A 24,276-nucleotide genomic window follows, 5' to 3' on the forward strand; every position below is an offset into this window, starting at 1 on the left:
AAAAAGAAACACGAATTACAAAAGTCACAGCTCTGAAATACAGCTTACTATGCATTTCAAAGCCTGAAAATAAAAAATAAAAACTAGAGAATGCCTTATATCCTCCTTTCCTATATTATCACCATACTAGTAATGCCTCCAATAATGGTCACAGTGGATTACAACTGAAAGAGCTAAAAGAAAAAATAAATAGATAAAACTTTCTAGGAAGCCCAAAATTCAAGATGAGAGAAAAAAACATGATTACTAGAGACATATGAAGCTTCCAGTGTCCATAGCTACAACAAACATCAAACATAACACAACTCTTGGCCAGATTAACATGTATACCAAACATCTACTAACATATATGATATCTTCAGCGTTCAACAAAAAGTTCTAAGACATGCCCAAAAGGCAAGAAGCAAACAAATAAACAAAGAACACATAGCCAGAAGATAAAGTATTAAAGAGACACAGACTCACTTATGACATGGATGTTGGAATTATCAGAGAGGAAATTTAAAATGATTATTATTAATTACCTTGTCAAAATCTCTAATGAAAAAGGTACAGGACATGCAAAACCAGTAGGGTCATATAAGAGGAGAGATGACAATTATAAAAAGAAAATGTTAGAAATTATTTTTTAAAAACATACAGCAACAAAAACGAAGAATGATCTCCATAGGTTCATCAGTATACCCAACACAGCTAAATACAATGTCAGTAAATTTGAAGACAGGTCAATAGAAATTTTTCAAACTGAAATTGAATTAAAAAATGACAAAAATAGAACAGAACATTCAAGAACTCTGGGAAAATATCTGCAAAATTGTAATACTAGACGGAAAAGACAAAACAAAATGAAATAAAAATTTGGGAAATAGTAGTTGAAAAATGTTAAATTAGTGACAGGCACCAATACACCAATCTAAGAAGCTCAGAGAACACCAAGAAAAGATACACACTGTATTAGTCAGGATTCTCCTGAAAAATACAAGCAATAGAACCAATAGGCTCTATTTTTCTCTCTGTGTAGAGAGAGAGATACAGAAGTTTATTTTAAGAAATTGGCTCACATTATTATATGGGAGCTGGCAAATCCAAAATCTACAGGATGGATTGGCAGATTGGAGACCCAAAGAAGAACAAATAAGGTAGTTCAAGTCTGAAGGCCATCAGAATAAAATTCCAGGAAGGAACCAACATTGTAGTTCAAATCCAAAGGATATCTACTGGCAGAATTACTCTTTGCTTGGGGGAAGTCAGTACTTTTGTTCTATTCAGTTCTTAACTGACTGGATGAGACCCACCCAGATTACAGAGCGAAATCTGTTTTGCTCAAAGTTGACTAATTTATATGCTAATCTGATGGAAAATAATCCTCATAAAAATACCTGGAATAATCTGTTACCAAATATTTGGGCACAAAGAAGCATCCAAACTGACACGTAAAATTAATTATCACACATACCAAAAAATAGATAAAAATTGTCAAAGACGTCTTATCAGATATTATGTCAACAGCAAAATAATGGCATAAAATCTTTAAAATTAAAAAAAAAAAATTCTGCCAATCAAAAATTCTATACCCAGCTAAACATGTACTTTAAGATTGAAAAAAAAAAAAAAGCCTTTCTCAAAAAAAAAATATATATACATATTTATATATATTTATATTATATATACATATAATACATATTTATATTTATATGTATATATATTGCTAGTGGACTAGCCCTACAAAAATTGTTAAAGGAAGTTCTTCACAGAAAGAAATTTATATAGGTCAGAAAAATTGAGAATACACAAAAAGATGGAAGAGTAGAGCACAACAAATAAATAAAGGTAAAATGTCTTTTATGTTTTCCTTAATTTCCCAAAAGATAATGAAAATTTTAAAGCAATAATAATAACAATGTATTGAGTATTTATAGCATATGTTTAAATAAAATGAATAATGACTGTGTTAGAAGAGAGGAGAGAGGAATTAAGAATATCATAAATTACCTGCACTATATTGGAATGAAATAGTATTATTTAAAGAGGAACTTAGATTGTTTAAAACTGTATATAGTAAACCCTCAGGAAACCACTAAAAAAGATGAAAAGGAAGTATAAATGATATGTCAGTATAGAAAAAAATGACATAATAAATGCTCAATAAATAGCAGAGAGAGCCAGAGAAGGAAACATTTAAAACAAAGAAAGAGCAAATGTAGTTAATACAAAGCATAAAGATAATAGGCTGGGCGTGGTGGCTCACGTTTATAATCCCAGCACTTTGGGAGGCTGAGGCAGGTAGATCACCTGAGGTCAGGAGTTCAAGACCAGCCTGACCAACATGGAGAAACCCTGTCTCTACTAAAAATACAAAATTAGCCAGACATGGTGGCATATGCCTGTAATCCCAGCTATTCGGGAGGCTGAGGCAGGAGAATTGCTTGAACCTGGGAGGCAGAGGTTGTGGTGAGCCAAGATCATGCCATTGCACTGCAGCCTGGGCAGCAAGAGTGAAACTCCATCTCAAAAAAAAAAAAAAAAAAAAAAAAAAGATAGTGTATATACTTTATTCCAAACATGTTTGGAATCGCTTTATACCTGAATAGTCTAAATACACCAGTGAAAATCAGAAATTGGCTTTCTGTTCCTGTGTGTTAATTCACTGAGGATTATGGCCTCCACTTCTATCCATGTTGTTGCAAAGGACATGCTTTTATTTTTTTCTATAGCTGTGAAGTATTTCATGGTGTATATGTAACACATTTTCTCAGTTATAAGTGGTAGCTAAATATTGAGCACACAAGGACTCAAACAAGGGAACAACAGACACTGTGGACTACTAGAGGGGGACGGTGGGAAGAAGGAGCTAGGTTGAAAAACTATCTAATGGGTAACATGTCACTACCTGGGTGCAATATAACCAGGTAAAATATCTGCACATGTGTGCCCTGTATCTAATAAAAAGTTGAATTAAAAGAAAAAAAAGAAATTTGGGAAGAATGATCAACTGATAAACACGAGTGTAGGGAAAGATGTAGAGTTAGGAACACTCCCAAACAACACTTATTAGAGTTTTAATTGGTATGATCACTTTGGGGAGCCATTTAGCAATATTTTGTGAGATTAAAAATGTGAGTATTTCATGACCAGACAATTTCAACTCTCAATGTCTATATCAGATATGTTCTATTTTATATACCCCAGGAAACATATGAAGAAAATTATTTACTTTAGCACTTGTTTATATCATCAAATAAAGTGTAAATAAATTAACTTTCTGCCAGTAGGAAAATGGATGACTTAGAGATAGCTTATTTTTATAAGAAAATAGTATATAATATTAGAAATGAATTCAGATGATTTACTTGTATCAAGAGGGATAAATATAGAAAAGATAATGTTAAGTGAAAAGCAAAGCTTCAAAAGGGTACTTAGAGTAGGAAGCAACATATAAAACTTAAAACACACAAATTAATAGAATATTTGTTTATGGGGACATACATATGTAATAAAGACAAAAATGCACATTTGTTAATTAAATGGCATAAAAATAATAAATTATAGATTAGATTAAGGACCAAACACCCATATCAAGAAAACGAAACAAAAAATATAATACCTAATTATATGCTGTGTAAAAGAAACCCAATTTAAATGTAAAGACTTATAGAAGTTAAATAAAATGATGAAGAAAGATATATCATGCAAACATAAAGCATATAAAGAAGCTGAATTACCTCTATTAATTTCAGACAAAGCAATCTTCAGAACAAAAAAGAGTATGAGGAGTAAAAGAAACATTAAATAATGAAAAAAGGATCAATTATCAAAGCCGACATAATCATAAAAGGATGTGCACCTAAAAAAACAGCATCAAAATATGTGCAGAAATTTATAGAACTGAAAGGAGATATAGACAAATATCCTATTACAGTTGCATAATTTGACACTCCCTTGTCAGTAAATGACAAATAGAGCAGGCAGAAAATGATAAGGCTAAAGATAAATTGAACAGCACTATCAACAAATTTACATTATAGAATATTCTGTGCAGCATCATAAGAACACACATTCTTCTCATGTGCAGATGGAACACTCATCATGATGGAACACTCATGAAGACACATCACAGTATAGGCCATAAAATAAACATTTGCAAGTTGAAAATGCTAGAAATTATGTAAAGTACATTGTCAGACCGTAACAGATCTACTTTAGAAATCAGTAACTGAAATGTGGCCATAAAACCCCAACTATTTATGAAATAGAGAATATAGCTCTAAATAACACTTAGGGTTAAAAAAAACTACCAGCATATCTTATGAACATAGAGTACATACAAAAATCCTTTAAAGTATTAGCAATTCAAAAATGGTAAGATATAAAAAGAGTAATATACCACAACTGATTCATTATAGGAATGCAAGTATGGTTTTACATTCATAAGTCAATCAATGTAATTTATCTTGTTAGCAGGCTAAATATGAAAAATCATATCTCTATATATTAAATTCATTTTACAAAATTTAATATCCGTTTATTACTAAAAACTCAAAAATCAGGAATAGAAGGTGTGTTAGCCCAGTCTTGCATTGCTGTAAAGAAATGCCCAAGACTGGATAAATTGTAAAGAAAATAAATTTAATTGGCTAACAGCTCTGCAGGCTGTGCAAGAAGCATGGTGCTGGCATCTGCTGGACTTCTGGTGAGGCCTCTGGGAGCCTTTATTCATGGTGGAAGGCAAAGTGGGAGCTGGCACATCACATGACTTGAGCTAGAGCCAAAGAGAGAATGGGAAATCCTGCAGAGTTTTAAATAACCAGATCTTGTGGGAACTCACTCATCACTGAGGGGATGGTGCTAAGTTGTTCATGAGGGATACACATTTTCATGATCCAAACACCTTCCACATTTCCCATCTCCAACAATAGGGATTACATTTCAATGTGCGATTGGATGAGGACACAGATCCAAATCATCTCAGAGGGAAACATCCTTTATCTAATAAGGCAGATAGGAAAACTTACAAAGAACATCATATTGATGATAGACCAAACAAAATGAATATAGTAGTATTGTATTATAGCTAAAATTATAAAATAAATATTTACAAGTCCATACAGATATTAAAAATGAATGACTAAATAGATAAATATGGGAGAATAGACAAATCTCCTCTGCAGAAGAATTACAAATAATTCGTTAAGATATTTTCACCTTAAGGAAGCAGAGCTCATCTCTAAGTTTCTTAGATGTGGTCTTTACATTGTGACTTTCTTCCAAAACATACACATTATGAAGGAATTAAAAAAAGGAACTACAGTGGAGGAACTTGACAAACTACCATAGCCAAGTGATTAATATCAACATTAAAAAGTCATATTGATAGCATATATTCTTGATATGCTATGAGAAAGGCATTTAATCTCTGTGATCTTGCAACCAAATATCAATTATCCCAGTCTAATGAGAAAAACATCAAAGAAATTGCAATGTAAGAACATTCTACAAAATAACCTGAACTCCTCAAAACTGTCAAAGTCATCAGAACAGAAACGGAAAATCTGGGAAACCATCATAGCTGCATGGAGCCAAAGGAGACATGACTACTAAATATAGTGTGGTATTATGTTTAGGAATCTAAGATAGGAAAAGGACATAAAGTAAAAATTAAGAAAATGTGCATAAATATGGACTTTAGTTAATAAGATATCAATGCTAGTTTGTTAATTATAACAAATCTATTTTTCTAATATAAGATGCTAGTTATAGGAGAAGCTGGATGCAGAATATATAGAAATGTTTTATTTTTAAAATTGCTCTAAGTTATCAAGTTTATAAAAATATTTATTCTACTACTTCTTGCTTAAAAATTCTAATTAAGTAGGAGATAGGCTTCAATTCTTCAAATGAAGACACATTGAATATCTGATGATATTAAGAAAACCAAAGTAATGGAGCTTCACAGAAATTTAATTTTTCAAACTTAGCAGTGTTAATGATCAGCCACTCTGGACTATATTCTGAATATTTTTTGTACACTTACAATATTTAATTTGCCAGCTTTAAAAGATTTTAACTATGATGTTTCAAACAATTGTTTTAGGAGCTATCTGAACATTAACTTGAGCTTTGGAAGCTTTTATTATGGTAAAGAGAATTGGTGGCAATAACGGTTAATGATGTTGAAAATACTTTTGTGTGTTTATAATACTATATAGTGAGCCTCTTTGGAGAAGTGTATATTCAGATTATTAACCCATTTTATGATTGGGTTATTTATTTAATATTGTGCTATTAGTACTTTATAGGTTCTAGATACAAGTTTGTTGCTGCTGTTTTTGGATATGTGGTTTGCAAATATTTTTTCCCAGTCTGTTCCTTGTCTTTTCTTCTTCACATGGACTTTCAAAGAGCAAATGTTTTTAGTTTTGATTTTAGTTATGTCCAATGTAGCAATGTTTTATGGATTTGGATTTGTTATAAAATCTAAGAACACTTTGACTAGCCATGGGGCCCAAAGATATTCTACTATGATTTTAATAAAAGTTTTCAGGTGTGTGTTTTACATTTAGGTCCATAATCTATTTTGAATGGATTTTTACATGAGGAGTAAGGTTTAGTTCAAGGTTCATATTTTTTTCCTATGGAAGTTTAGTTGCTCTAGTACCAATAAAAATAAAACTTAATAAAAATGCATTATATACAAAAACTGGCTCATAATGTTTCATTGACCTAAATATAAAACTGCAAACTAGACAAATTCAAGGTGAAAATATAAGAGAAAATGTTTACCTCTTGGGGTTACAAAAATATATATATTGCATATTTTACAAAAAGCACTTTCACAGAAGAATAAACCTAGGTAAATTGAACAGTATCCAAATTGAAAACTTCTGCTCTTTCAAATACACTTTTAATAATGGAAAGAAAAGTCACACTTTTTCTGGGAGAAATTTTCAGATTATATATCTGATAAAGGACATATAACCAGAATGTATAAAGGACATTCAAATCTCAATATTGAGTAAACAACAATTTTTCAAAAAAGGACAATACGTATCAATGAAAACTTGAATAAATTAAATATTCATATGGCAAGTGAGAATGTGAAAAATTAACCCCGTTACTTATCAGGGAATTGCCAGGGAAAAAACATGAGATTTCTCCAAACATGCATTACAATGGCAAAAACATTTTTCTAAATGACATACCAAGCGTTGATGAAGATACAGAACAACTGGATCTCTCATATATTGTTGGTGGGAAAGCAAGATTATATTGCTACTTGAGAAAAATGTTTAGTAATTACTCAGAACATTAATCATACACTTAATATGTTACCTTGTAATCTTACTGCTAGGTGATTTCCCAAGTGAAATAAGATTTTAAGTTCACACATGAAAAACAAACTGTACAAGAATTTTTACAATTGCTATATTCATAATTGCCAGAAAATAGAAAAAAACAAAATTCTCCTTAATGGGTTAATGAATAAGCAGACAACAGTACATCTATCTATACAACAGAATACTACTCGACAATTAAGGAATCAACTATGAATACTTACTCAACAACATGGATGAATCTCGAATGTATTCTGTAAAACAAAAACATGCATTAAAAGTGTATATTATATATAATTTCATTAATATGACATTCTTCCATAGATGAAACAATAGGAAGAGAAACCTGATGGGTGGTTGTCAGGTACTGGGGGTAAGAATTGATTACAAAGAGCAAAATAAAATGTATTAGGGTAATGGAACAAATATGTATCTTGACTTTTCTGATGGCTATATGATTGAATATATTTGTCAGCAATCATAGAACTCTATAGTGAAGAGGGTATATTTTACTATTTGTAAATTATAGTGTCTCTCCAACCCCCTCACCCCCTAAAAATACAACATGAAAGAAAACTCAGAACTTTACCTAATAATCAGGCCAAGCTAGAAAAAAAAAAAAGAGATCCTTCATATATCATTTTCCAATACCATTATTTTTTAAAATTATTATTTTCTAAAAAGTTTGTAGGTACATAGTACATGTATATATTTATAGGGTATGTGATATGTTTCAATAAAGACATGCAATGTGAAATAAGCGTATCATGAAGAATGGGGTAACTATCCTCTCAAACATTTATGAGTTATAGACAATCCAATTACATTCTTTAAGTTATTCTTTTTTTATTATTATTATACTTTAAGTTCTAGGGTACATGTGCACAGTGTGCAGGTTTGTTACATATGTATACATGTGCCATGTTGGTGTGCTGCACCCATTAACTCGTCATTTACATTAGGTATATCTCCTAATGCTATCCCTCCCCCCACCTCCTACCCCAGACAGGCCCCAGTGTGTGATGCTCCCCTTCCTGTGTCCAAGTGTTCTCATTGTTCAATTCCCACCTATGAGTGAGAACAAGCAGTGTTTGGTTTATTGTCCTTGCGATAGTTTGCTGAGAATGACAGTTTCCAGCTTCATCCTAAAATATACAATTTTTATTGACTATAGTCACACTACTGTGCTATCAAATAGTGGGTCTTATTTACTCTTTTTTGTACTCATTAACCATCCTCACCTTTTCCTCAAACCCCTGCAACTCTTCCCAGTCTCCAGTAACTATCTTTCTTCTCTCTATGACCATGATCTCAATGGTATTTATTTTTAGATCCCATAAATAAGTGGGAGCATGCAATGTTTGTCTTTCTGTACCTGGCTTATTTCGCTTAATGTAATGATCTCCAGTTCCATTCATGTCGTTGCAAATGACTGAATTTCATTCTTTTTTATGGCTGAATACTATTCCATTGTGTATTACAGCACATATTTTGTTCATTAATCTATTGATGGACACTTAGGTTGCTTCCAACTCTTAGCTATTGTAGACAATGCTGCAACAAACATAGGCCTGTGGATGTCTCTCTTATACACTGATTTCCAATTTGGGGGTATATACTAAGTAGTGTGATTATTGGATCATAACGTAGCTCAATTTTTAGTTTTCTGAGAAACATAGGAGTGCAGATATTTCTTTGATATAATGATTTTCTTTCTCTTGGTACATATCCAGCAATGGAATTGCTGGATCATATAGTAGCACAGATTTTTTTTCCAATGTTTTCTTATGATAATTTAATGGTTCAATCTTAAATGTAAGTCTTTAATCTATTGTGATTCAATTGCTGTATGTGGTGAGAAATAGGGGTCTAGTATCATTCTTCTGCATATGAATATCCAATTTTTCCAGGACTATTTATTGAAGATAATTCTGTTTCCACAGTGTATGTTTTTGGCATCTTTCTCAAAAAATGAGTTTGCTGTAGGTGTGTGGACTTGTTTTGGGGTTCTCTATTCTGTTCCATTGGTCTGTGTGTTTTTCATGCCAGTACCATGTTGTTTTTGTTAATATAGATCTGTGGTATAATTTGAAGTGAGGTAATATGATTCCTCCAGTTTCATTCTTTTTACCTAGGTATGGTGTTTGGTGTTGCTGCAATTTGTTATTATTGCTTTTGTTGCAGCTGCTGCTGTTTATGTCTTTGTGACTTTCCTAAATTAATCCATTAAGGTCTGTGCTATGGTTTGAAAGTTTGTGTCCCTCCTACCCCCCATCAAATGCGTGTGTTGCAAGCTAATCACCAATGCAATGATGTTAGGAGGTGGGATCTTTGAAATATTAGGTCATAATTAGGTCATGAAGGTGGAATGCTGATGAAAAAAAATAGTGATATTATGAAGGAGATCCTGGCAAGCGTTTTGGCCCTTTCTATCACGGGAGGACACAGAAAGAAGTTGCCATCTATGAAGAAAAATGGTCCCTCATTAGACACTAAATCTGTTTGTACCTTGATTTGGACTTCCCAGCCTCCAGAGCTGTGAAAAATACATTTCTGTTTTTTAAAAGCCACCCAGACTAAAGCTTTATTATTATTATTATTATTATTATTATTATTATACTTTAAGTTCTGGCTTACATGTGCAGAAAGTGTAGGTTTGTTACATAGGTATACACGTGCCATGGTGGTTTGCGACATCCATCAATCTGTCATCTACATTAGGTATTTTGCCCAATGCTATCCCCGTCCTAGCCCCCAACCCCCCAACAGGCCCCAGTGGGTGATGTTCCCCTCCCTGTGTCCATATGTTCTCATTATTCAACTCTCACTTATGAGCAAGAACATGTGGTGTTTGGTTTTCTCTTCCTGTGGTAGTTTGCTAAGAATGATGGTTTCCAACTTCAACCATGTCCCTGCAAAGGACATGAACTCCTCCTATTTTTTTTGACTGCATAGTATTCCATAGTATGTATGTGTCATATTTTCTTAATCCAGTCTATCATTGATGGACATTTGGGTTGGTTCCAAGTCTTTGCTATTGTGAAAAGTGCTGCAATAAACAAATGTGTGCATGTGTGTTTACAGTAGACTGATTTATAATCCTTCGGGTATATACCCAGTAATGGGATTTCTGGGTCAAATGGTATTTCTGGTTCTAAATCATTGAGGAATTGCCACACTGTCTTCCACAATGGTTGAACTAATTCACACTCCCACCAACAGTGTAAAAGCATTCCTATTTCTCCACATCCTCTCCAGCAACTGTTGTTTCCTGACTTTTTAATGATCGTCATTCTAACTGGTGTGAGATGGCATCTCATTGTGGTTTTGATTTGCATTTCTCTAATGACCAGTGATGATGAGCTTTTATTCATATATTTGTTGGCTGCGTAAATGTCTTCTTTTGAGAAATGTCTGTTCATATCCTTCCTGTGCAAATGGTTGAAGACAATCTGCATTCTTTGTTGCATGTGACCACTAAGCTTTCTCATCAGGTAGCTTAGAGTCCTGCTAATGATTAAAGAGACATTTCAGTAAAAATTTTGAATCAATAATCGCCTAACCCTGAGCACTCAGCATTCATATTTTACCATAACTTTGACATTCTGTTGTATAGTTGGGAGCTCTGCCTTTTCCTTCACTTTCTACTTACACAGAGTCTCAAGGCAACATAGAGGTGAAAGTTGAGGATTTTCTGTTTCCTTTTCTGTGTATACACACAGTCTTATGTCTGTGTGTCCTTCTGGATTCCCATATATATGTCAGAATATTTCAAAGCCCCTAATGTAAATCTTGATTTCTCAGCTTTTCTTTTTAAGTTTTTTTTTTTTTTTTTTTCATTCTTTTTGCCCCAACTGTTATCTGTATCTCAAAATACTGGGATGTTAAACCATTTTTATTAATTGTTTCTGACGAACTCCCTTGGAAGAAAGACTATTTCCATTGAATGAGATATTAGGCCAAATAAAGACAAGCTCTGAAATTGAGGCATTATGTATACTGCCAAACAGGTCAAATAATGACAGTTCTTCAGAAATGATGCTTTTGCATGCTTCAAACATTTTCTACTATTTTCAGTTGCTCTTAGGCTGCTAGCTATTTGTGGGACTGTTGGTTTTCAAGGCCACCATGGAACTGGGGAAAGTGGAATAGAAATAGGGAGAGTAAAAATGCCATAAAGCTTGCTCCCCTTATTGAGTTGTAGGTGTTTCTATTGAGTTAGTGTCCCTTGGATGTTGCTAGCCTTTGGTTAATTTACAGAATTCTGAGTAGTTGACTTTGACCATTTTTTTCCAGTGCTCTTGTTTTAGTTTTTATGGAGAAACAGATTTTTGAAGGACTTAACTCCATCATTTCTTCTGGAATCACTTTCTTGATATAAATATTAGAGTAAGATTTTTTTTAAAGCACACACATAAAAACAAACAAACAAAAAACAAAAAAAAATCTTGCTAGAATTTTTCCTGGAAAATACTTATAAATCATTTAGGGTGTCAAATTGACATATTTAGCATGCTGAGTCTTCCATTTTATAGACATGGTATGTCTTGTCATTTATTTAATTCTTTATGTCATTTTATCAGCATTTTGTAACTGTCAGCATGAAAAACAGTTACGTGTTTTGCTAAGTCTCCACCTAAGTATTTAATATTTTTGGATAGATTATAAATGATATTTCAGTTTTAAAGATGATTTTCATGTGGTCACTATTGGTATATAGAAATGCAGTTATTTATTGTGTAGTAATCATGTATGCTGCAGTGTTGCTACACTCAATTACTAGTTCTAGTAATTTTTAAACTTTTCTTTGGTGGACTTGTTGAACTTCCCTGCATCTACAATCATGCATATGCAAATAAAAATTTCTTTTTTTTCCAGTTTGTATATCTATTATTATTATTCATTTTCCTATTACTTTTGCCAAATGTTCTAATATTATGTTGAAAACGAGTTATGAGAATGGACATCCTTGCCTTTTCCCTGAAAGTATTCAGCCTTTCACAATTAAGTATGATGTTAGCTCTAATAAATATGATGCTTCAATGATGTTAGCATTTGTAGATGCTCTGTATCAAGATGTGTAAGTTTTCTCTCTAATTCTAACTTGCTGAGTGTTTGTTTCTTTGTGTTATGAATTGTGTTGAGTTACATAAAATACCTTTTTGTACCAATTTATATATTGCTTGTGTTGCAGGAAGTCAGGGACCCCGAATGGAGGGACCGGCTGGTGCCATGGCAGAGGAACATAAATTGTGAAAATTTCATGGACATTTATTAGTTCCCAAATAATACTTTTATAATTTCATATTCCTGTCTTTACTTTAATCTCTTAATCCTGTTATCTTTGTAAGCTAAGGATGTATGTCACCTCAGGACCACTGTGATAACTGTGTTAACTGTACAAATTTATTGTAAAACATGTGTGTTTGAACAATATGAAATCAATGCACCTTGAAAAAGAACAGAATAACAGCAATTTTTAGGGAACAAGGGAAGACAACCAAAAGGTCTGACTGCCTGCAGGGTCGGGCAAAAAGACCCATATTTTTCTTCTTGTGGAGAGCCTATAAATGGACGTGCATGTAGAGAAGATATTGCTAAATTATTTTCTTAGCAAGGAATATTAATATTAATACCCTGGGAAAGGAATGCATTCCTGATGGGAGGTCTATAAATGGCCACTCTGGGAATGTCTGTCTTATGTGGTTCAGATAAGGACTGAGATACACCCTGGTCTCCTGCACTACCCTCAGACTTACTAGGGTGGGAAAAAATTCTGCCTTGGTAGATTTGTGGTCAGACCGGTTCTCTGCTCTCAAATCCTATTTTCTGTTATTTAAGATGTTTATCAAGACAATATGTGCACTGTTGAACATAGACCCTTATCAGAAGTTCTGCTTTTACCCTTTGCCCTGTTGCCTCAGAAGCATGTGATCTTTGTTAGACCCTTACTAGTAGTTCTGCTTTTTGCTTTTTGAAGCATGTGATCTTTGTACCTACTCCCTGTTCTTACACCCCCTCCCCTTTTGAAACACTTAATAAAAAACTTGCTGGTTTGAGGATCAGGTGGGCATCACAGTCCTTCTGATATGTGATGTCAGCCCCGGTGGCCCAGCTGTAAAATTCTTCTCTTTATACTGCCTCTCTTTATTTCTCAGCCAGCTAACACTTATGGAAAACAGAAAGAACCTACGTTGAAATATTGGGGGTGGGTTCCCCTGATACACATGAGTTTTCTTCTTCCTTAAACTGTTGATAAGATTTATTATGTAGAATGATTCTTGACTGTTTACCCAGCCTTGTCTAACTGAAATAAATTTTTCAGTCATTGTGTTAACTCTGTGTATTGTTGTACTTCATTCACTAATATTTTGTTAAAGGTTTTTGTGTCTATATTCATAAGGCATATTAATCTTAAATTTTTCATTTTTGTATAGTTTTTGTCTGGTTTTAGTATCAGGATAGTATGTATCTCATAAAATGAAATGTTTCTTTCTATTACTTTCTCTGGAAAAGATTACTTAAAGTTGAAATGAATTCTCCTATAAATGTTTAGTTGAAACATTTGAAAAAGTAGAATCACCTGGTGCTAAAGACGAACTTTTCAGGAACATTATACTTATTAATTCACTTTCTTTAATGGTTGTAGAATGAATATTGTTATGTATTTGGTCTTGTTTTGTTAGTCATGGTCTTGAATTCACAAGTACAAAGGTGGTCTTGAATTTATGAGTACAAATTAATTTTAGTGTTTTCTAATTATTATTTTATTCAGGAACTGTTACAATATTCCTCATTTCCTTCATGATGTTGGTGGTTTGTGACTTCTCTCTTTATTTTCGTTTATGGTGTTGGTGGTTTGGATCTTCTCTGTTTTTATCAGCCTTGATAGAAGTTTCTAAATATTATTAATATAAAAATAACTATATTTATTTGCTTCATTATTTTCTGGTTGTTATTTGCCTTGATTTCTGTGCATATTATTATTATTTCATTCTTTCTGCTTATACTGCCTACTTTGCTTTCCATTTTCTACTTTCTTGAGGTAGTAACTTAGAACTTAGACTATTGACTTAAGAACTTTCCTATTTTTCTAATATAAGCATTCAGTAAGATAAATTTCCCTGTCAACATGGATTTAGCTACATATATCAAGTTTTAGTATGTTGTATTTTCATTGAAATCACACACACCCCTATATATTTTTTTCTTTGTAATTTCCTCTTTGAGAGATGAATTATTTAGAAATGTGTCATTTAGTATCCTCAAGTGTTTAAATATTTTCTTTTGTCTTTCTGGTATTGATTTCTAGTTTGATACCATTATGATCAAATAAACAAATCTTTATAACTTTTTCTTAAATTTGTTGACTTCAGTTTTATGGCCCAAAATATCTTCTGTGTTGGTGAATGCTTCATGGTCACTTAAAAATATGTGTATTCTGATGTTAGTAGGTAAAGTGTTGTATATATGTTCCTCTTTCTCTTTAAATTTTCTATGTTATTAAATTTGAAATAATTTTTTAAAAAGCATGTATTTGGTTGTTTCTTAAAAATTACTTTACCAATCTCTGTGTTTGTTCTTTTTGATAGATTTCATTTTTTAAAATTGTTTTAGGCTTACAGAAAAATTGAGCAGATAGAGCATATAATCTCTATATATCCCAGACCCATTTTTTATAATTAATAATTTACATTAGTGTATTTGTTAAACTAAATGAGCTAATATTGACTTCTTGTTATGAACTAAAGTCCATAGTTTAGATTTCCTTCATTTTTACCTGATGTCTTTTTTTGTGCTTCAGGATCTCATCCAGGATATAATATTGCTTTGTTTGCCATGTCTCCTTAGGTAGCTTTTGGCTGTGGCAGTTTCTTGGACTTTTCTTGGTTTTGAGGACCTTGGCAATTTTCAGAAGTATTTATCGGGTATTTTGTAGGATGTTCCAATATTGGAATTTGATATTTTTATTATAATAAGACTGGGGATTATGAGTTGTTGGGAGGAATTCCATGGAGATGATGTTACACTTCACCACATCATATCAAAAATAAATACTATCAATGAGATTTATGACTGTTAATATTGACTTAATCACTTGGCTGAGATAATGTATGTCAGGTTTCCTGTCTGTAAAATTACTCTTTGATTTTGCATTTTTCTACTCTTTCATTCTGTTCCTTTTTGTTAGAAAGTTACTATGTGGCTTAAGGAGTGGGAAGTTACATCTGCATAATTTTTTTTGGAATTCTGCAATTAAAACTTGTCCTTCATCCACATTTATTGATTTATTCAATACTTCATGTATTTCAGTATGGAAAATTGTCTATTTATATTATACTTGAGATCTAATCCAATACTACTTTCTCTTGTTGCTCTAATTGTTACTATTTTGGCAATCAGAAACTTTTCAATTGGTGTTTGTGTCCTTGACATACCTGCATCCATAGACTTTTCATAGACTTTGTAAAGCACTTGTTTACATTTTGGCACTACTTGATGCTGCAAGCTCGTGTTCTATATTTCCTGCCCAAGCCCTAAATTCAGTCATTTTTCCAAGTTTCCTTGTTTTTTTTTTTTTTTTTTTCTTGAGGAATGTATTAAAAAATAAAATTTAAGTGACATGTATGCTAATTGCTACTGGAATTTTATTGACTCTAGGCCTTTTTTGGTGGCAGATTGCTATGGACTGAATGTTTATGCCCCTCTGAAATTTATTTGTTGAAATCTTCACCCCCAAGGTAATGCTATTAGAAGGAGGAAACTTTAGAATAATTAGGTGATTGGGACAGAGCCCTCATGAAGAGGATCAATGCCCTTATAAAAGAAATCTGAGAGAGACCCTTTGCCACTTCTGCCATGTGGATTAGACTGAAAAGAAGGTTATTTATGAGAAAAGAGCCCTCACTAGACACTGAATCTTCTGGTGCCTTGATCTTAGACTCACTAGCTTTCAGAATGGTGAGAAATAAATTTCTATTGTTTATAAGCCACCCAGCCTATGGTATTTTGTTATAGCATCTGGAATGGACTAAGACACAGAACAAGATAATGGGTGGATATGCTAACCGTTGTATATACACATGTCTATTTATATTTCCATATGTCTCCATGTTTTTTCTATATCAAGCTAAACATGAGTTCATATTGATGTTTCCAATTCCAATTTGTTACAAAATGGATCATCACCTTGTTTTTCTGTAATCTTCTATTCAGTGAAAACCCTTGCTCCCATGCTATGACATCCATTTATTTAATTGTTTGATTTCACTATATATGTACAGCAATATCCAAATTAATAACATGTACCCCTGTGGACATGATTATGTGAACTAGAGTATAGGGTTTATAAATTTTAAAAATTTATTTTTATTTTGGAAAATGCACATAACAAAATGTGGCATTTTAATGATTTTTAAGGGTAAAATTTAGTGACAATGATTATATTACTAATGCCGTATAGCTATCATTACTATCTATTTTGAAAATACTTTTAAGAACCCAAACAGAAAATCCATACCCATTAAGCAATAACCCTATTGCCCCCTCCTTTCAGTCCCTGGCAATGACCATTGTACCTTTAGTCTGTATGAGTTTGCCTTTTCTGGATATTTCATTTTAGTGGAATCATAGAATATTTGCTGTTTTGTGTGTGGATTATTTCACTTTTTTTTTTTTAAGGTTTATTCATTTGTAACATGTATTAAAACTTTATTCGTTTTGAGGTTGAATAATATTCTATTATGTGTATGTAACATTTTGTTTATTCATTCATTTGTTGGTAAATACTTGGGTTATTTTCACCTTCTAGAAATTGTGAGTCATGCTGCAGTGCACATAGGCATACAATTCTCTGAGTTGCTACTTTCAATTGTTTTGGATATATAATCAGAATTTGAATTGATGGTGCATATGGTAATTTTATGTATACTAATTTGAGGAACTTCCATACTGTTTTTCTCAATGGCTACACCATTTTACATTCCCACCAGCAATGCATTGTGGTGCAATTTCTCCACATCAACAGCAACACTTATTATTTTCTAGGTTTTATATATTTTAATAATGTTTATCCTAATAGATATGAAATAATATTTCATTGTGATTTTGATTTACACGCTAATGATTAGTGATGTTGAACATCATTTCATGTGCTTATTGGTTATCTTGTATCTTTTTTAGATAAATGTCTATTTAAATCCTTTATTTATTTTTGAGCTGAAATGTTTAGTTTTTGTGGAGTTGTGGTAATTCTTTATATATTCTGAATATTAATCTCTTATTTTATATATATATGATTTGCAAATATTTTCACCGTTTTTCTGGGTTGCCTTTTTACTTAGTTGATACTTTCCTTTGATGTTCAAAGTTTTAAATTTTGATTAAGTCCAACTTAACTTGTTGTTGTGTTTTTTGTGCCATATCCAATATAACTGTCAGATCCAATACCGTGAAGTTTTTTTCCCTGTATTTTCTTCTAAGAGTTTCATAGTTTTAGCTGCTACATTTGGGTCTCTGACCCATTTTTGTTGTTGTTGTTGTTATTGTTGTCTGTTTTGAGATAGGGTCTCACTCTGTTGCCCAGGCTGAAGTGCAGTGGCATCATCAAGGCTCATTGCCACCTCGACTCCTGGGTTCAAGTAATCCTCCCACCTCAGCCTCCCCAGTAGCTGGAACCACAGGGATGTGCCACTGTGTCTGGCTAACTTTTGTAATTTTGTAAAGGCAGGGTTTAGCCGTGTGGCCCAAGCTGGTCTTAAACTCCTGGGCTCAAGTGATCTACCCGCCATGGCCTCCTGAAGTGCTGGGATTGCAGGCTTGTCTGGCCTCTTATCCATTACACATTTTAAATCAACTTTCATATATGGTGTAGTGTAGGAGTCCAATTTCATTCTTTCAAATGTGGATACTGTTTTCCTAGCACCATTTGTTAAAATGACTATTCTTTTCTTAATTGAATGATCTTGGTAATCTTGTCAAAACTAATTTGACTATAAGCCTAAGATTTGTTTCTGGACTTTTTATGTACTATTTTGCTGGTTTACATGCCTGTCCTTATGCCAGTATCATGTTGTTTTGATTACAGTAAATTTGTAGTAAGTTTTAAAATTAGGAAACATGACACCTCTAACTTTGTTCTTGTTAAAAATTGTTTTTTCTATTGTGGGTTGATTGTGGCTACATATGCATTTTAGGATCAATTTTTTTTTATTTTGTCGAAAAACATCATTGAGATTTTGATAGGAAGTGGGTAGTATTGACATCTTAGCAATATTAATCCTCCCAATCCATGTATATGGATTTTTTCCATTTATTTGTTTTCTTTAATTTCTTTCCACCATATTTTGTAGTTTTCAGTGGACAAGTTTTTTGCTTTCTCGATGAAGTTTATTGCTAAATATTACATTCTTTTTGATGCTATTGTAAACGGAATTATTTTCTTAATTTCCTTTTTGGCTTGTTGTTAGTGTAGAGAAACAATACTGATTTTTATGTGTTTTGCTCATTTGTATTTAAGTTGTTTAGTTTTATATTATTCAGTTGTAAGGATTGTATATTTTGAATATAACTTTTTTACTTGATATATACTTTGTAAATATTTTCTTTTAATCTGTGGGTTCTCCTTTGATTATATTAACAGTGTCTTTCATAGAGAAGACATTTTTAATTTTAGTACTTTATGTCTTTTGTTTAGTAAATTTAGATCTTTTATATTTAAGGTAATTATTGATGTGTTAGTGTTTTAGTTTGCCACTTAATTTTTTGTTTTATGTTACCTCTGTTTTTCATTTCAATTTTACCTTGTCTTAATTGTCTTGGGCTTGCTTGAATATTTTTGAGGATCCCAACATTATTTTATATAGAATTCCTAAGCAAATAAGTTAGTATATACTTTTTTTAGTCATTGTTCTAGGTATTGAATTATACATGTAACTTATTACAGTCTACTAACATAAATATTTTATTTCTTCACCTGAAGTGTGAAAACCTTACTTTTATTTAAGTTCCTTTTATTGTCTCACTTTTAATGATTATTTTCATAACATTAGATCATGTTATGATTTTTCAGAAAAAAATAAATTTTATATAACTTATAAGGAAAAAATATTTTTGTGCCAATTTTTTTTTTTTTTTTTTTTTTTGAGACAGAGTTTCTGTTGCCCATGCTGAAGTGCAGGGGACATAATCTTGGCTCACTGCAACCTCTGACTCTCAGGTTCAAGCGATTCTCCTGACACAACCTCCTGAGTAGCTGGGATTACAGATGCCTGCAACCATGCCTGTATGTCAATTTTTTTTCTCTTTCCATTGTTTCCTCCTCTTGCATGATGCTACAAGAGTACTTTTTTTAAAATAACGTCCTGTCTGAAGATTATTCTTTAGCCCATCTTTAAGGATACGTGTGCTAGTGACAAACTGTTTTAGTTTTCTTTATATGAGAATTATTTATTTCCCTTTACTTAGTTTTATCATATTTAGATTTCAGAGTTTTAATTATTTTCTCTCAGCATTAAAAAAATCAGTTTCAGCTAAAAAATCCATGCTTAGTTGAAGTGTTTTCTTCCCCTGTAGTTAATGTGTAATTCGTCTTTGCTGCTTTCAATTTATTTTCATCTTTAGTTTTCAGAGATTTAATCTAATATTTCTTGATGTGTACTTCTGTGAGCTTACATTATTTAGGTGTTGCTAAGCTCTGTGAATCTGTATGGTTTTTTGTTGTTGGTTGTTTGTTTCAAAACTGAGAATTTCCAGCTAAGTATTTCTTCACATGTTTTTTGCAATTCTCCTTTTATCTACTCTCCTTCCAGGATTCTAATTATATGAATGTTAGGTGCTTTGTTATTGTCATACAAGTTGTTGATGGTCCTTCTTATTTTTTCCTTAGTCTAAGTCTCCTGAGTTCTTCAGGTCAATTCTTCTGACCTGTTTCCAAGGTTATTGATTTTATCTTCTGTCATCTCTACTATGTTATTGTGCCCATTCAGGGCACAATTAGGTATTTTTGGTTGTTGTTATTCTTTAATTTATTTTAAACTTCACTTATAATATTTTACTTTTATATTTTTCATTTTATTCTTTTTTGTAACTTCTATTTCTTTGTAGATATTTTCTAATGTTTTGGCTTGTTTAAAGAAAATTTGTCATTAATTGTTGAAGCATTCTTATTATGGCTATTTCAAAATATTTGTCAGATAATTCCAACATTTGATTCATCTTAATATTGTTGTCAGTTGTCTTTTTTCATTAAATTTGTGATTTTTGTATTTATTGGTATAATAGGTTTTTTTCAATTATACATTGGAAATTGTGTCTATTATGTAAAAAACCCCCGGTTCTTATTTGTTTCAATTTTAACAGTCACATTTAGCATAAAGGCCCGAGTTTACATATGTGGGATGTAATTCCAGTGACAGCTTAGTTTTCAGACATCGGCAGTGTTATTTTGATCTGTTTGGTTGATTTGATGGTACTCCGGCTCCCTGTGGTCTTTGCTGATGTTGCCTGAGAGAACTCAACTGATTTCACCAGGTTAGGCTGCCTTAGTATCTCTTGATGTGAAAGAAAGTCTACAGCTTGTGAGGAAAGAGGCTTCTCCGGTGAGACTCTCACTGTGGTGGAAACCTCCTTGCCTTAGAGTAACAGGTAGTATTTCCCGGGTTTAGTACTTGTTGTAGCATGTTAGTTTCTGAATGATCCCACTATTTACCTCAGTGTCTCTTTGTCAGGGAGGAACATGTTAGGCCTATTGTGACCCCAAAGCTGCCAAGGCCAAGCCACTTATTGTGGCTGGGTCCTTAATTCAGTTTTGTTATTTTTATCCTTAAGCACCAAACCGTTATTCCTTCTGCTTACCATTTGTGTCATTCTTCTCTGTTTGGTTTTTACATTATTTCAGAGTTCATAGCTGGACTTATATAGAAAGTATCAGGAATGAATCAATGCCTTCCTGTCAGAACAAGAATTTTGCATTGTATCTGTCCTCAAACTTTTCTCCCAGTGGCCAAAACAGTCTACATTTTTTTTTCTTAACCAATATGGAATGCTGCTATCTAAAAGTTAGGCAAAACATAACAGAACATTGGGCTTTAAGTCCTTCATGGGTAGTATATATTTTAACTAGTAATAAGTAGAGTTTCCAGAATTGAATAGAAAATTATTAATACTAGGCAGAAGATTTTCTTACTTTTCTGCATTGGAAAGCCTTATATTTCACCATTCTACAGCTTTCCAAAAGATTAGCGCCATGTATCTTCACATTGGAAACTAAGCCTAAATTTAGAAACATACTAATTAAAGCTAAACAAAATTTAGAGACATACTAATGTGCACTAAACTTTATTGACTAACCATTAGGTAGCCAGTTAAAAATTGTTGTGCAAAATTTTAATGACAATTTGCCTGAATTTTATCACAATTTGCCACTTAAGTGATCAAGAAATTATATCAATTTTTAAATGTAAATTTGCTAATGTAGAAGAATGTTTTGTTTATTGTTATGTAGGAAGCAATCACAGAAGTCTGAGTTGTGATCATACCACCTAGTATCAATTATTTTAGACATGTTTAATAATCATAAAGGAATATTCAAATGCTCGCCTTTCAAAATTCTCCCTACATTTTCAAGGTCCTGCAGAACAGCATATCTAATTTATTTTCCCCATTTCCAGAGATCATCCAGTCATACAGTTAATATGGAACCAACATCTCACATTACAGCACTATAGGGCTCACAAGGACTTTCTTCTCAGCATCATAGATTAGAAATTATTTCCTTCATTACTGTGGTAGAGACAGGTTATCTGACCTTGTAAGTTCAATAAGTGTTTTGCTATTTAGAGCATTTCCAAACTTTGTTCAGTGAAATATAACTGGGTGAAACAGTAATAGATTCCATAGACATAGACAGGATGTCATGGTCATGTAAGTTTGGTAAATAATAAGCCAAATATAGTTAAATATTTGTATTTCTCTGCTTGACTTCCCAGAAGCTTTAATATGCCTCTCCAAGGGTGGAGGAGAGAGCAGGTTAAAATCTGTTGTTTCTAAAAGAATTATCTTTTGAAATAATCTTTAGAAAATTTGCCTGGAATATTTTCATTTGTTTAACACAGAATTTCCAAATCTTAATTGAATATAGAATGCCCCTCACCACACATATTTTATTCCCCTTAAAGAAGAACATATATTCAGTCAAAACAATTAAATGAAGTAGGAAAATTTAAAGTGATAAAGATTAGGAAAAAAATAATTGCAAGTGACCTGCCTTCCAGATTATATGATCGTTTCTATTGACTTTGATAAATACTTACAAAGTGTTTGGTAGAATGAACAGAGACAGTGTAATTTTTTAAAAGGTAATTGCAATTTTTTACAACAAAAAACATTAAAAGCCTCAATCTTTAATACCAACAAAATCGCATATATATGTTAAAATTTTGAGATTTATAATATATTTACATAGAAAATAATGTAAATTATTTAGAATATTAAAAGAACTAAATAAAAAGATACATTATGTTCATGAATAAAATAGACTATATGTCAAAGAAGTCTATTATTATATTGATTTGTGTTTTGGGGCAATTCAAATCAAAATTTGAACAAGATTTTTAGTATTTTTAGTGGAATTTTACAGATTATTTAACTCTCTTAAGAGAGCCAAGGTCTAGGAGTAGCAATGCTATTCTTCAATAACAGCACAGTAAAGGGACTATTTCTACTTGTCCTATCAGCTATCAAGACATTATTAAGGCTCATCTAAGGCCCATGATAAGGCCATAGTAATAGGATCGTATTCTACTGGCAAATAAATAAATGCAGGAAAATAGTGCAGAATTTAATCAACACCTGTATAAAAACTAATATGTGGTGTTGGTGTTGGAATGAGTGGTTATCTACACAGAAAAAAAAAATTAACTGAATTCTTATTTTATACCTCCACAGAATACAACTATAGATATATTAAGTACTTCAACATAGAAGAATAGTCCTTGAAAACTTTTAGAAAAAGGCATGATGATATTTCTATGACTAGATATTTTACACACGATAAAAAGGTGCAAGTGACAAAGAAAGTGGAAAGGCATTCCATGACAGGGAAATCATCAGGGAAAACATATTTATCATACATATCATTTGACAAAGGCTTACTTTTCAGAATATGTTTTGAGATAATTACAAAAAAACCCCTACAAACCAATAGGTAAAGATGAGTAATCTACCAATAAAGCAATACACAAAAGTGACAAAAGGGCTTCCTACATAAGCAGAGACATATGTGTTCAATAAACATTTGAAAACATGCTCAACTATATTAGTCAGAAAGAAAATACAAATTAAAATCAGACACCATTTCACATTCATTAGAATAATGAAAATAAAAAATTCAGACAACACTAAGTGTACTAATTTGCTGAGGCTGCCATAAAAAATACTGCAGACTAGGTGGCTCAGAATAGCTTGATTTTATTATCTTACAATTCAGAAAGTGAGAAGTCCAAGATCAAGTTATTGGCACATTTGGTTTCTTCTGAGGCCTCTCTGGCTTGCAGGTGGTGGTCTTCTCACTGTGCCCTTACATAGTCATTCTTCTGTGTGTTATATATGTTCTAATTTCCTCTTCTTATAAGGATACCTGTCATATTAGATAACAGTTCATCCATATGACTTCATTTTATCTGAATTTTCTTATTAAAGACCCTATGTCCAGATACAGTCACATTATGAGGTGTTGGGGGTTAGCACTTCAACATCCAAGGGTGTATAATTTAGCTCATAAATTTCAAGGGTACATAATTTAGCCCATAACACTAAGTTTGAGCAAAGATACTAATATGAAACTAACATTAAACAAACATTAACACTGAACAAACAAGAATAAGACTAAACAAAGACACTAATTGTCTGCTTTTCTATGGTAGATAAAATTATCATATGCTTCAGT

The sequence above is a fragment of the Macaca mulatta genome, chromosome X (genome assembly GCF_049350105.2).
Source record: "Macaca mulatta isolate MMU2019108-1 chromosome X, T2T-MMU8v2.0, whole genome shotgun sequence".
Lineage (NCBI taxonomy): Eukaryota > Metazoa > Chordata > Mammalia > Primates > Cercopithecidae > Macaca > Macaca mulatta.